We start from the raw sequence: 14,746 nt of genomic DNA, 5'->3' as shown, positions 1-14,746 counted from the left end.
TGGTACTCATTTCTGTTAGTGGCTGAGTCGACCCCAGGGCCATAGTGCAGCTAGAAGGGTTAGGTAAATTGAAAAATGCAATGATCTCATCGGGAACCAAACCCACGACCTTCCGGCTTGTAGCATGCTGCCTGAACCAACTACGCTGCCGCGTGCCGTCCCCCCTACCCACAAATTAAGCTTTTTGAAATGTAATTTGAAATTCGCTGAGTCGGGACAATGCACTTAATCAGTCATAAAAAGGTACGGATATCCTCAACCTAGACACACGCGGTTTGAGTATCTGCAATTGCACATTATGTGTATGCAGTAAAAGCTATGTTTTAGGCTGTCCCTGTTCTGATATCTGTGTGATGGGTTGCCTGGGTACTGCACTGCAGGCGTTTAATGTGTTACATAATGTAATTGTAAAATTTGAAAAGAAAGAAATTACACGATCCAATTGAGAGTTTTCGAAAATATAATTTTTGTAATGTTTGCTTGGGCATATTAGGCCTATACATCTTTTAATTTGTTTAGGCGCTCCACAATTAATATTTAAGACATGCCACATCAAAATAGGGCTAGACATTCAACTGCAAACCTTATCCGACTAGGCTGTATTTACAAGGAACCATACAGTAGACGTATCATTAACATCTCTTCTCTCCCCCAAAGATCATTCAATTTCTGGCGGTGCATTGGTTTCATTTTTTTAATATTATCTCCATTATTATCATCATTATCATCGCCGATCACAGTGGCCGCGCGGTCTAAGGCATGAACTGTCTTCGTCCGCTCAAACACTGGGGTCATGGGTTCGACCTATTCGAAGCATGGATGTTTGTATTTATTCTGTGTTTGTTTTGTCCTGTGTGTAGGTAGCGGCCTTGCGAAAGGCTGATCCCGTCCAAGGAGTCCTACAGACTGTCTATAAAATTCAGAAACTTAAGTGAAAACGAAGCGTTTCGCGCATGCTCTGTGCTCCAGAGGGAGAAAATGTAAATATGAACGAAGGAACCATCACCACCATTAGGACAGGATCATCATGCTTTGATTGTATTGAAGAGAGCGGACGCGCTCAACTTGTAGGTACTATCAGGACATATCTCTGGAGGAAATTGGGAAAACCACGAGAAACTTCAGTCAGAATAGCATATCTCCGATCGAAACACAACCTGAGACATCCTGATTACAAATCTCTCAGTCACGGCTTTCGGTTAGAGCAAGAATGAGAAAGAGAGAATTAATGTTTATAGTAACATGAGTACACATAAGGCGTCTATCTGTCTGTCTGTGTATCTATGGCTCTACAGTCCTTTATTGAACCTTGGTCGCTTTTTTTCACTTTCTTAATCTATACAAAATCGGTAGTACTCCCTGGACAGGGAATCAGCACGTCACAAGGCCGCTACCTACACACAGAACAGCACAAACACAGAATAAACGCACATAGACACCCGTGCCTCGAGTGGGATTCGAATCTACGATCCCAGTGTCCGAGCGGGCGAAGACGGTTCATGCCTTACACCGCGCGGTCACCGTGATCGGCAACTAAGACGATGGTATTTGAAAACTAATTACTCCGTGACGTAGTCTTTCTTTAAGAACCTTGTGCATTGTTTGCAAATACTCCGTCTTTTATGAGAATTCGTATATTTACAACAGCTCCCACGGGATACTGAACTCAGCCTGTTTAGCCATATTTCTTTGAGATGCCACTTGAATATTATCGTCCCTTGCATAGTTTTAGGTTTTAGTTCTAAAGTTGTACATGCTCTTTTTATGTCTCACGTGAGTTACTTTTCCCCACCGATTTTTTTGTATTATTATTATTTATCTTACGGTATTCTCTGCTAATATATCCGAAAGTAATTGCTACAATGACAGCTGTTTCAGACTTGAGTGGAAACGGAAGGAGTGTGCCAACAAGTATCTATTTTTATCTTTTCAGATCGCCACTGCTAATTATGCAGTTGCAGTTCTAGTATCTAATTTACATTTGCGCTTTCACTTTCAGGGAACTATTTTCACGTTTACATTTCTCCACGTGTGTATTTTAATTTTGCAAACTGCCTCCGGGTCCAGCGCAATAAATTCAAAGAGGAATCAGAATAAATAAAGGCATACTTACTCACCGACCCTGAGTTTATCACGCGGCTTCTATATCAAGGCCAATCATAATTTTCGAGTAAAGATTAAACTAATATAAATGCAATGTTACGTTAAGATTTACATAAACACTACACAATATTAAGTGATTTAGGTTATCTGCTACTTTACTATAAGTTGTATAATGTTTGATAATTGGTACGGAAAAGCGTAGCAGTTTAGATAATATGTAATTTCTTTTATTAGCTTTCAGTCATTGCAGTTAGTTCAGTAGTGGCCGCGCCATAGCTCAAACGGTTAGTCGCTGGCTTCCCACAGCGGCGGCCCGGGTTCGATCCCGGGTCTGGTCAAGTGGGATTTGTGGTGGACAAAGTGGCACTGGGGAGGGGTTTTCTCCGAGTACTTCGGTTTCCACTGCCAATCTTCATTCCACCAATTTCTCCACAATCACCAACGCGGAAACCCGAAAAAAATAATTGAGACGTGTTGAGATTGGAACCACAGCCTTCTGAATGCAGATCCAGTGCCTGCGAGTAATGCAATCTATTCTTTGGCAACCCAAATGGCTAAACCGCAACTGGAACGACCCGAATAATTTCCGCAAACCGGACCTGCGTGCAGCAGGGGACCGAATAATGGCGGTAAACGCCAGCCAAAACGCGCCCATACATTTACCGGCAAACTTGTCAAAAGTCGCACATCGGCCGGCGCAATTTGTCTTCCATCTTGCGACTAACACCGAATTTGGGGCCGCACCATAGCTCAAGCGGCTAGTCGCTGGCTTCCCACCGCGGCTGCCCGGGTTCGATCCCGGGTCTGGTCAAGTGAGATTTATGGTGGACAAACTGGCGCTGGGGCGGGATTTCTCCGAATACTTCGGCTTCCCCTGCCAATCTTCATTCCACCAAATTCTCCATTATCATAATCACCCGGGGCAGGCTACAATTGACCAATCAGTGGCCGCCGTGCCGAGTGGACCCAGTTGGACTCCACCCCCCACTAAGCGATTTCATTAAAACACCGAATTTGAGAGTACAGGCTTGGCTTTGGGTGTATCCATTACGCGAAGGCCGCGCCATAGCTCAGGTGGTTAGTCGCTGGATTCCCGGGTTTCGAGCCCGGGTCAGATCATGTGGGATTTGTGGTGGACAAAGTGGCGCTGGGACAGGTTTGTTTCCCCTGCCAATCTTCATTCCACCAGTTGCTCCACAATCGCCATTATCTATCATCTGGGCCTAGTAGAATAGGCCATTAGTGGCCGCAGTACCAAGTGGACTCAGTCTCACCCCACTAATAATAATAATACGACAATATAATAATAATAAATCCATTACTCGATGTCCGCAGAAAATGTCACAGCCTAACTGCAAGGATCAAGAATTCTGACGCGGAGGAATTCCACTGCGCATGCTTACTTAATTTAGTGTGCTTAGTTATCGATTTTTTCAATGAAATCTGATCGATTTTAAATCCTTTAACCTTGCTCTTCTTCTTATGCACGTTGAATCTATTTTAGGTAAAGGTAAGGTAAAGTGCTTAGCTAATTAAGCGCTACGCCATGAAGGCGTATGGGGGAATGGATGTATAGATCCACATTTTCTTGACCTCGGCACTAGATGAAGGTGAGTGGTCAGCTTCACATTCCGACCGCTTTATCTCCGGCACCCATTGGCTAGGAGGCTGGGTGGACCCCAGAGCCTGTCTGAATGACGGGAGGAAGAACCCCGACCCCTCAGTCGTCCAGCCAATAGCCAGTCGCTATACTGACAGCGCTAGCCCGGCTCCCAAGCCATTTTAGGTTAGTATAATAAATTATACGTGTAAACTTCTGAATGAAACAACTTATTTCGTAATTATGTGCGTATTAATACTAAGACATTGGTCGCTGGATATGAAACATATCGACTAGGCAGATAAATCATTAATTTTGAAGTCTGTCTCCTTCAAGCGTTTGATGTGTCTAATTGCAGTAATGTGTATCATGATCAGTGCACGTGGTGTCTGCACTGAGAGATATATAGGATGCATGTTTTCACCGTGTGGGCAGTCATGCGTGGTCGCGATCGGAGCTGCTGCTGAATTTCTCCAATGAATTACAGTGCGAGCACTCGGACACCACCTGAACGGAGGACGTCACTTCCATGGCTGAACTATAGATAGCAGGATAACATTAAGATGGATATTTACTTACTTACTTACTCATGGAGCTGAGCCCATCTGGAGGAGCCGCCAATTCTGCAGCTACTCAAGAATTTCCCAGAAATGTTATGGAACCCGAAGGTTCATTACCGTGTTCACAAGAGCCCTCCACTGGTGGGACTGAAATTAAATGGGACACATCAGCTGTTGGTCTACGTGAATCTACTGGGTGATAATGTAGATTTTTTTTTTACCTTGGCACTACAGCCCTTTTTTCAGTGGGCCTAGGCCTACCTCCATGAACACCGTTCACTTCGGTTTTTCTAGGTCTTACACATACGGTAGAGGACTCCTTGGGCGAGTGATCAGCTCGTCGCAAGGCCTCTACCTGTAGACAAACACAGAAAAACGCACACAAACATCCATGCCCTAAGTGGGATTCGAACCCACGATCCCGGCTTCCGAGCGAGCGAAGACAGTGCATGCCTTAAACCGCTCGGCTACCGTGACCGGCGATAATGTAGATACCATAAAGAAAAACACACAACTTCAATTACCGCAAATAAAGAGGTTGGTCTAGAAGTAAACACAGAGAAAAAACTAAGTATATGTTACTGTCTCGTCACCAAAATGCAGGGCAAAATCGTGACATTAAGATAGGAAACAGATGTTTTGAAGATGGATATTAATGAAGCATTTAAAGCAAGCCTAAAAAGATTTAACAATGTCCATGGCCGAATGCGAATGTGCTGATGGGATGCAAACGGAGGAACACATCTTCTGGGACTGTAAACTGTACCAGGACCAGCGGGCAACAATGGTAGCCATTTTGTCTGAGAAAAGCCAAAAAGAATATCCAAAGTCCGTTACAGCGCTCTTAAGGCTAGAAGAAAAAAAGATTTCTGCAAGGAGTGTTACTTCATTGACAACATTCCCATATTTATATAAAATAGATATAGAAGAAAAGTAAGAGAAGTAATTGTACTGATTATTAACAGTATACTCTCATATTAAGTTAAGATCTACAGGGTGTTTCACGACTTTAGGGTATAACTGCAGGAAGTGATTTCCTAGGTCTATATGATCAAAAAGGTTCATATAAACATGTGTCAGATTTTGGACGGTTACGGAGTTATGGCCATTTTAAACTCAGAATAGAAGGTAACGATTACTGACAATAAACGGAACAAAATAATAAACCAGCATAATACATGATACATTTAAAGTATGAATGTAAAGTTAACTTCGTGAAATTTCCTTTAATTTGAATTTATTGGTGCTTAAAGCTCATTTTCGAAAATGCCACTGCCGGCCGCAACACAGGCTGCCGCTCGGTTGTGAACCGCGCCGGACATACCAACCCTCCCCGCCTTAGGTACATCTCAAGTGTCGAGATAATGAGAGCGCTCTGTCTGTAGCTGGCTAAAAATAGCGACCGGCCAGCTGACAGACGCGGTTCACACGAGGGCGTGTACGGGAATGAAAAAACAGTCATAACTCCGTAACCGTCCAAAATCGGACACAAGTTTATATGAACTTTTTTGATCACAAAGACTTAGGAAATCACCTCCTGCAGTTATGCCCTAAAGTCGTGAAACACCCTGTATATTAAGAATCGCGGGCTGACCACTATTATAGAATAAGATGTTTATAATAATGCGCTACAGAAGGTCGGGTGGGCAATTCCTGGGCCTTTTTTGTATTTACAACATTTTTTCTACAATAAATAATGGACAAGTGGCTCGCGCTTGTGAGCACGGTAATGAATAATCGAATTCCATTAAAAGGTGTGGAATCTTTTGACCATCTGATCAACCATTAGCTTCTCAAGAAGGGCTGTGCTTCATGATAACGGTTCAGTTGGCTGGTGAAGTCAAGCGGATACATTCCTGACAAGTGAATGTGATTCTGTGTGTGCTTGTTCCGTAGTTGCTAGCATTCTGCATCATTGCACAGGTGTCCTGTTTCAAGAAACTACTTCATAAGTTTCAGATATATGTTTAATCCAGTGAAGGAATTCCAAAATATGAAATATTTATAGTTTTAAAAATCTTTTGTTCGGATTTGTTCTCTTACCTTATCCAGCCTATTGCCTATAACAGTGGTCGTGCGGTCTAAGGCATGAAATGTCTTTGCCCGCTCGAACGCTGAGATCGTGTGTTCGAATCCCACTCAAGACATGTATGTCTGCTTTTTTGCCGTTTGTGTTGTCCTGTGTAGGTAGCGGCCTGATCTTACAAACAAGGAGCCGTACCGACTGTCTAAGATAAGAGACCAAATTGAAACAGCGTTTCACGGATGGCCTATGCTCCAAGTGGGAACAACTGGAACATAGATAGAAAGACAGATATCCAACCTATTATTCGAACAGGAGGAGGTTGGGAAGAGAATATTTGGACCTAAGCGTTAGGAAGTTAACAGGACAATTACGTAACGATAGGACTCACTTAGTGAGGATGATGCGGGCAGTAATAAGAAATGTATACACAGTTTTGGTTCTAAAGCTTTAGTGAAGAAAGAGGCTCACATGGGCGACTAATAAAATAAAGAAATAGCGTGTAAACACTTAGAATGTCCCATTACTCCATTAGCGTTGAGGTTCACTCCTTACAAATACGAATTATAACATCAGTCTCTCAATTCCGGCTCATCTGTGTGCTGAGGGATTATTTACATCCCTGTTTGATCATATCAGAACAAATACCGGCACACAGTGACAGCCATATTGCATACGTTTAGTGCTGAAACGTTATTTCTTGCTTGCTGTCTGTTTCTGCTAACGCAGCTCCACGCTACCACATCTGCACACCCAACGCTAGCCTTATCTTATCCTTGGGCTGCCTACTTAGAACTGCTGTCATTGCCGAGGGCCAAAGATCACGCTTGGAGTTGATACAGCAGAAGTTGATCACGTGATGGAGTCGTTCTGCTGCCAACACTTGGTTGTGGTTATAGTTGTGTCGCCATGTCTTGCAGGATCAGGAGGGCTATGAGAATAATCTTGAATGATTCTTTGGTTATTCGACAACGGCTTATCAGCTATACAGGTTATATGATATCGAATGATTTTTCGTAAGGTAGCGTAGTTAGTACCCGGGATCTCTGGATCTGTAGACGCGAACTCTGACCACTAGACCACAGGGGGAACTAGTAACCACTTCACTGTTTTTTTTATTGCTATTGTACCAGCCCCAGTTGATAGGTGAGGGTGACTATGGACCAATTGGTGGAGTGAAGATTGGCAGGGGAAACCGAAGTACTCGGAGAAAACCTGCTCCAGCGCGACTTTGTCCACCACAAATCCCACTTGACCACACCCGGGATCGAACCCGGGCCAGTGACTAACCGCTTGAGCTATGGCGTGGCCCAACTACTTCACTGTTAGTAAATTCTTAATGGGATTGGGAGCTTGATGAAGTGATACCATTGTCCCAGTGTCTGGTCTAAAGTCACTTCAGTCCTAAGTAACCGAGCAACGTGCAGGAAGAAAACCACTAGGTAATCCCACCGTCTCCAAAGGGACGGTACAGTCCACTTTGGGAACAACTGCTTTAAACTGTGTCATTAGGTTTCCTGTTGTAACTAGCACGTTTTTCGGTTCGCTAGAATACATCTGTTTAAACGCGGGAAAGGTAAATAAATATTTGCCTACAGACAGAGCCTTGCCCTACTCACGTAACTGCATTGTGAGCACACCGATTGCACCATCTCTTGCTGTAACTTAGCTGAGTCTCAGATGGGCAAAATAGGACAAAGTATACTCAGTAGTCGCAGGTCAGTTATCTCAAGGTCATAACTGGTAAGTTCGACAGAAAAACGATTTAAACAATTAAGACTACACTCTTCCCTTGGGGCACGCGGTAGTGTAGTTGGTTGAGGCATTATGCTACAAGACGTAAGGTCGCGGGTTCGAGTCCTGATGAGGTGGAATCTTCCTTGGGGTAAAGAGTAACCGTCGCTTAGGGCTAACAACCTTACCGCCATCTGTGAGCCGATTAGTGAAAATGTGGGAGCCTCGATGTCTCACAACCCTATGATTCCTCACGACCTGTTACAGGGATAGGCTTTACCTTAGCCTTTTATGAACACTTCCCTTATTAATATACAAACTTCATATCCACGTGCAAGTATTCACGGTTCGATGGTGATACATAAACTGACGTAAGTCAATACAGAATAAATAATCAGTATTAAAGCGTAAATATTCACTGTCGTTAAACGCACTAAATGAAAGCTGTGAATAAATTGTTTTAATATGTGCTTCAAACGCATAATGTAAAGGAGTGATAAAAATTTGATTTTATTGTAGTTCGAAATCATTTAAAACTTCTGTTTTTTTTTTTTTTTCAAAACTGCGACTGTGTTCAGGCCATGGCTGTCTGTTGAATACGAAACCCCCTCATAACGCCCCTCTTGTTTACTTATCTCGAAATCACAGAGACAGCCCATTGGATACGAGATGAGTTTCGTTTTTCCTCTACAACTTATGTTTATTTACAGCAATACGCCCATAAAGTCACGTACTTCTGCATGTAAAATGGTCATTAAACATGTCCGATGTAAAATAAAATGAATCGATTTTTTTTCTCCCTAAAATTCCTCAAAATCAAATTTCATGAAAATTCATCCAGCCGTTGACTTATTCCTTGCGTACGTACGATCCGCTACGGCGCCCGGGGATTCACGCGCTTCTCTCGTGTATTGCGTCACTTCTCTTGCTGTACCATAGGCCGATCATATTGAAATGACGGAAATTTGACCAAATAACTAACTCCATGGAGCTGGATCATTCTTGACAAGCCGCCAGTTGTGCAGCTACTCAAGATTTTGCCGTTTTGTGGAACCAGAAGGTTCGTTACCATGTTCACAAGAACTGATTTCCATCCTGAACCAGATCAGTCCAGCCCATACCACACAATTCTGTCTAAGATCCATTTTAAAATTATCCACCCATCTACGTCTTGGTATTCCTAGTGGTCTCTTTGACGCAAATTTGACGTTTACAGTAATTCCGAAACATATTCTTTTTATTCTGCTTGTGTGTTTTTCAACGATCTTTAGGCTACGTAAATAAAAGGCGTTTAACGTAAAAATGTGTATTTTTAACTGCAGATTGGACGGCCTTCGAGTCGTGGGTTTGATGCGAAATCTTAAAGAGATTGACGCCATAAGCTTCCAGAATCATAGTCCCTACACATCCATATATAACTTCTATGACGTCATGAAATTGGTTTATAAGTTAAAGCTGCTGTTCCCATATGTTCTCTCCTTATTAAACCTGGAAGCAAATCTTTGATTTTCCAAGATTTACAAGACAAATGTCATATGTCCGCATTTTGTACATTTGCCCGCCTAAGACTACCTAGCCATGCTCCTTCGTGCCAGCGCACCGCTGTTCTGAGTCCAGACCACAATTCCGGGATTCAGGTAACTTTAGGGCAACAGTCGGTCGGCGTCTTGGTGTCCATCTCCTTCTTTGGTCCCATGTAGAAAGTAAAAAAGGTAAAACTTTCCCTGTCACAGGCCGTGGAGGCCCATAGGCGTTATGAGACGTCGAGGCTTCCACATTTTATAGAAAAGTGGTTCACAGATGGCGGTGAAGTTGTCGGCGTTACGCGCCGGCCGCCCTCTACCTCCCAGGAAGATTCCTGGTACTCATTTCTATTAGAGGCTGAGTTTACCTCAGGACTATGGTGCGGCTGGAAAGGATAGATCTGATAAATCCAATGACCTCATCAGCATAGTGCCCCCTCTTTGGTCCCATGACCAAAGTCCGTCCGTTAGTCACAGTCGTCTAGAAACGCCCTCCCTAATAAGAGGCCGGGGGTCTGAATACAGGAAATGTTATCAGCTTCACGAGTATACACTGCCTCCTTCTGTTCTTCACATAATTTCATCATTCAGAAGTTTCAGTGCTCCTTGTGTAACATAAACCGTTTGTAATGACCTACTCGCGTCATCGCAGTTATCATTTTGCTGCTCACAATCTCACAGGTATACAGTCCAGCTTCCATCCACAGAGAGTTCAATAAAGTCTCTAGAGAAACCCGAGGGGGTCAGCAGACTCGTGAAGTTTGAGAACCACTGCCCTAGATGTTACGCATTTTGTTAATACTCCACATTAATTAACATTACATGACTGTTACCTCCACGAAGCAGAGAAACTAACCAAGAAATATTTCGTCTTTTACAGGACCGCACTCACAAGAGTCCGCCAACTGACCCTGTCTTAAGTCCGGTAAGTCCAGTCCACATATCCGCATGCTACTTCTCAAGGACCTCTCCTATCAGAAACTGTAACATAGATGACAGGACTTAACAGCTATCCAGTCTAGTGCTCAACGAGCGTATGCCAAAGAAAACAGCTCACCTCGGAGGCCATGCGCCCTGAAGTACAACACCGATTATCTCTGGGCTCTTGCCGGCTGAGACGCAAGCCCAATGTGTAACAATAACGCGATGATATATTTATTACACTTACGTCAGGTTTTCTAGTGCATCGTAGCCAAGAACTGAAACAACACGAAGGAAACAAACAGCGCACACTATATCAGTGTTTATCTGACTGTGGTACGCGTATCATTGATGGGGCTTCAAGTTTTTGAAAACAATTATCTTTCCAGAATCGCTCATAATTTGTCTGTAACTACACTACTCCATGGGCTTATAATTTCTCGAGAATCTAATTGTCGCGTAAAAAGGTAAAGCTATCCATTTAACTGGCCGTGGAGGCCCATAGTGTTGTGAAACGTAGAGGCTCACACATTTTCTAGACAATCTGTTCACAGATGGCGGTGAGACTTACGCGACAGCCGCCTTTTACCCCGAGGAAGAAAAAATTACACACCTTTTAAAGAAGTTGGAGAACCTAATTTAATTCATCCTACTGAAATTATGGAACCTGAACCCATTGCAGAACAATTAACTACACACCTAGAGGAAGTAGATCCATTGGACGCCCGAAATTACACAGGAAGGAACAACCTGTCTTATCGGGGATCATCGAGAGGCCAGTCTTTGTTGTTGTTGCCATGTTCACAAGACCCCGTCACTGGTCCGTATCATGAGGCAGATGAAGCCTCAGGAGTTCTGTCTTCTGGAATATGACGCCTTGTAGCCGACTTTCCGGAGGGCATAATCACCTCCTTTTCAGGGCCGAAGAGTAACCAAACAAGAGACCAAAATGAAATAGGTTTCAAGGAGCCTCGCTGCCAATTTCATGCTGGTTTCTTGCTTGACCTACTCTTGGGCCCCGAAGATTGTGGTAATATATTCCTTCGAAACGTCAATCGACTTTCACCGGACTACATGGCGTTATATCCGAGAAGATAGAACTCTTCATACTCACCGCTATGAGAACCTGAGGTCCTTTTTAATAATATTCTTCAATCTGTGCTTAGCTTTCCATAATGCAGTATTCCGTTCAGTCTTCTGACTAAAGTTCCGAGACCTTACAAAAGGCTTCTAGCGAGCGTAGTAGAACTCGAGAATTTTGATTTCGCCGCGTTGGAACATGACAGTCGCACATGAATACGCGTAGAGTTGCGACTTTTGTCGATTGCTCAACGGGTTTCATTATCTGCTGGCACTCCGAGGCTGATTAGAGGCAGTCCACATGTGGCAACGTCGCGAGCATGATGTCATGTTAGAGAACGCACGCGGCCTACAGGCCACTTCGCCGGAAATGACGTCAGGTTAGCTTGCCAGTGCGCGAAAGAAGTGATAGGTAGTTTGCCATTCCTCCAGAAGGAGTACTTTGGTATTGATTGTTGTGTCAGTATTCTTGGTCTTGTTTGCTCTGGGGTTATGTGTTTCATATTTAACTATTTTAGCCGTCACTTTATAAAATTTGTGTGTTATTAAAAATGTTAGACGGCTCGCTGTATATGTAGCATGGTGAGGAAAGGTTTATGTAGGAAATTTATCTGTAATGCCACTTTTTATAGATCAGGGGTGGCCAATATGGTCAGTAGGAGACAAACGGGAACAGAGTTATGGAAATGGGTAAAGATAATTGTAGACTACTAATAAAGGTTTGGGTAAAATTGTCTTTGCACTTAGTAACATGTCTTGAAGGCATTGGGAAGTGGAGGTATAGCTTCTTGTATTCTCAGTCTCGGCTGTAGATGAATGTGAGTGGTCATCTTCGTGCTTCGGCCGCTTTATCTACGGGGAGTCATTTGCACACATTCAGTAGGAGGCTTGGTGGTGTAGGGTAAAAGATTTTGTCTCTCAGGAATGGACCCCCAATTCCTCTGTCGTATAGCTCGTAGCCTTGTCATTATATCAATTGATCTATCCTGAGGCATATCAACTTAAATGTAGCTGGGATAGTATTTTTACCATAAAATATATTTTCAGAATTATTTGTATCAGTGGTTTTTAGCCCAATTTCCTTATTTTTAAAGCGTGAAAGTAGGCTTATGCGATGTTAATGCTGTGCGTCTGTGAATCCCCCTCGTCATTAACTTTTGAATGCCTGAACAAATCTTCATGAAACTTCGTATGTACCGTACATCATGTAACCTGACCCCATTTCAACGTCATATTTAAAAAATCCCTCCCATCAGTCTGTGTGTCTGCATGTGTATCCCTCCAGTCGTTGCTATACAAAGGATCAGTAAACTGTATCCCTACTTTCATTGCTAGGCAACGGCTTCTTAAGGACGTTCTTGCGGCAACGAATATACGCAACAACAAAAAATTGTTGGACGTCTGTCTGTGTATCCACCTGTCGTTGCTAGGTAACAGCTTGATAAAAACGTCCCCCCCGATAACGAAGAATTGTTGGAAGCATCGTTTTCTATGCGGTTCGTGTCGTATCAAAAGAAAGTAAGCAGTTGGTTCTTCCAAGAACTTTTTGCCTCGAGATACAATTTAATTTAAAGATTATCATATTTATAATCAACGTAATCGAATTTCTGTTATGTTAATTAGGCCTGTGATTAACTGCGTGCAGCAGTCATACACATGTGTCTGCATCAGATCAAAGTTCTGTTCAGTAAGCAAGTTTCTCATAAAATTGTATTCCCAGGATAATTCTAGCGGTAACTGATTTTGTCTTGTATTTGGGAGACGCGTATGTTGCCCATACCTTGCCGGATGATACTGACTGCTTTGTCTCAGTCTTTCGTAACTTAAGTTGGCCAGGACTTCGTCTTCGGAAATCACACATCGCCTCCACAGACTTCAGAGTGTGAACCATGGACGTCATGGGAGCACGCGGTAGCGTAGTTGATTGACGCACTATGCTACAAGCCGGAAAGTTACGGGTTAGAGTCCCGATGACGTCATTGGATTTTTCAATTGACCTAATCCATCCAGCCTCACTGTGGCCCTTGAGTTGACTCAACCTCTGAAGTTAGTACCAGGAATCTTTCTGGAGGCAAAGGGCGGCGGGGCGTCGCATAAGGCTGAGAACCTCACCGCCGTCTGTGAGCCCATTGTGTAGAAAATGCGGGAGCCTCGACGTCTCACAACCCTATGGGCCTCCACGGCTTGTTAACAGAGAGAGCTTTGTTTTTGTATTTTTTACAATAATGTAGCCGATAAACACAAATTGTGTTCTCTTTAGCGTTGTCATGTGCACAAAAATATTGTAGCGTGTAGAACCGTTACTAGACAACGACCGCGAGATAAGGAAATTACCAGAGCCGTTGCTGGGTAACGCGCTTCGCAAACAAAACACGTTCCCACTGAAACGACTTGAGGAGTGTCTCCACAACAACGAATCAACACGAAACAATGGAGAAGCTGTTAGTTTCCACGGCAACAGTTACTCTGCAACTGAGGAACAGTGTTTTTCTATGCGTCTCTATGTGGTCCCTGTCGAAATGTTATATATATATTAACTGATTGGCGGTAAACCGCCAGTCGTAAAGTAACTCCGACACTGACTCCGACTCTGATAGAGTCAGTGTCATACAAAATCAAGAGAATAAACATGTTCGCAGCATCGGACAAGGCGAAGCCAGACATAGAAAATATGAAAGGTTTAAACTTGGCTGCGGTCAAGCTTATGACCGTTCAAGTGACTAATCTGCCGTTGTAGCATAAGACAAGTAAGATAGACACGATCTGCTCTGCAAAACCTGAACTGACAGAGAAGTTGTGTTTAGTGCACAGGGAAGAATTTTCAGTAACACGCTATATGTACGATACCTACACTCGACAAATGCTGAACCAATTCATGAGAGACAAACCCGTCGCCTCATCAGAGAGGGTGTTACATTNAAAAAAAAAAAATAAAAAAAAAAAAAAAAAAAAAAAAAAAAAAAAAGAATCTCTGGTCCTGAGCCTCAAGGGGCTTTGTCATTTGGTGAGTTAGTGAGATAAAGTGCTGCAGTTCAGTGAGCTGTTGCTGTGAGAAGTTGGTAGCTGAGGCCGTGGATAGTTCAGAAACCCAGAGGAAGGGAACGTCCGCCATTGAAAGCCGCTACCAAGCAACGGCTAGTGAAAACTGTAACAGAGCAGACCTAATGTGTCCTGTAGCAGCGAGTTGTACAAGTGTGCAGTA

At 43.3% G+C, this 14,746-nt stretch overlaps 1 long non-coding RNA gene across 1 annotated transcript in view; it reads left to right on the top strand.

The window, feature by feature from the left end:
• Nucleotides 1–10,136: 10,136 nt before the first annotated feature.
• LOC111868854 overlaps nt 10,137–14,746 on the top strand; it is a 240,682-nt gene continuing 236,072 nt past the window's right edge. Inside the window, exons 1-2 of the long non-coding RNA XR_004513483.1 lie at nt 10,137–10,224; nt 10,424–10,468. This is a non-coding gene — a long non-coding RNA (uncharacterized LOC111868854). The remainder of the gene's footprint in view (nt 10,225–10,423; nt 10,469–14,746) is intronic.

This window comes from Cryptotermes secundus, unplaced genomic scaffold, assembly GCF_002891405.2.
Source record: "Cryptotermes secundus unplaced genomic scaffold, Csec_1.0 scaffold467, whole genome shotgun sequence".
NCBI classification, from domain to species: domain Eukaryota; kingdom Metazoa; phylum Arthropoda; class Insecta; order Blattodea; family Kalotermitidae; genus Cryptotermes; species Cryptotermes secundus.
This window is presented reverse-complemented; position numbering and strand designations above follow the sequence as displayed.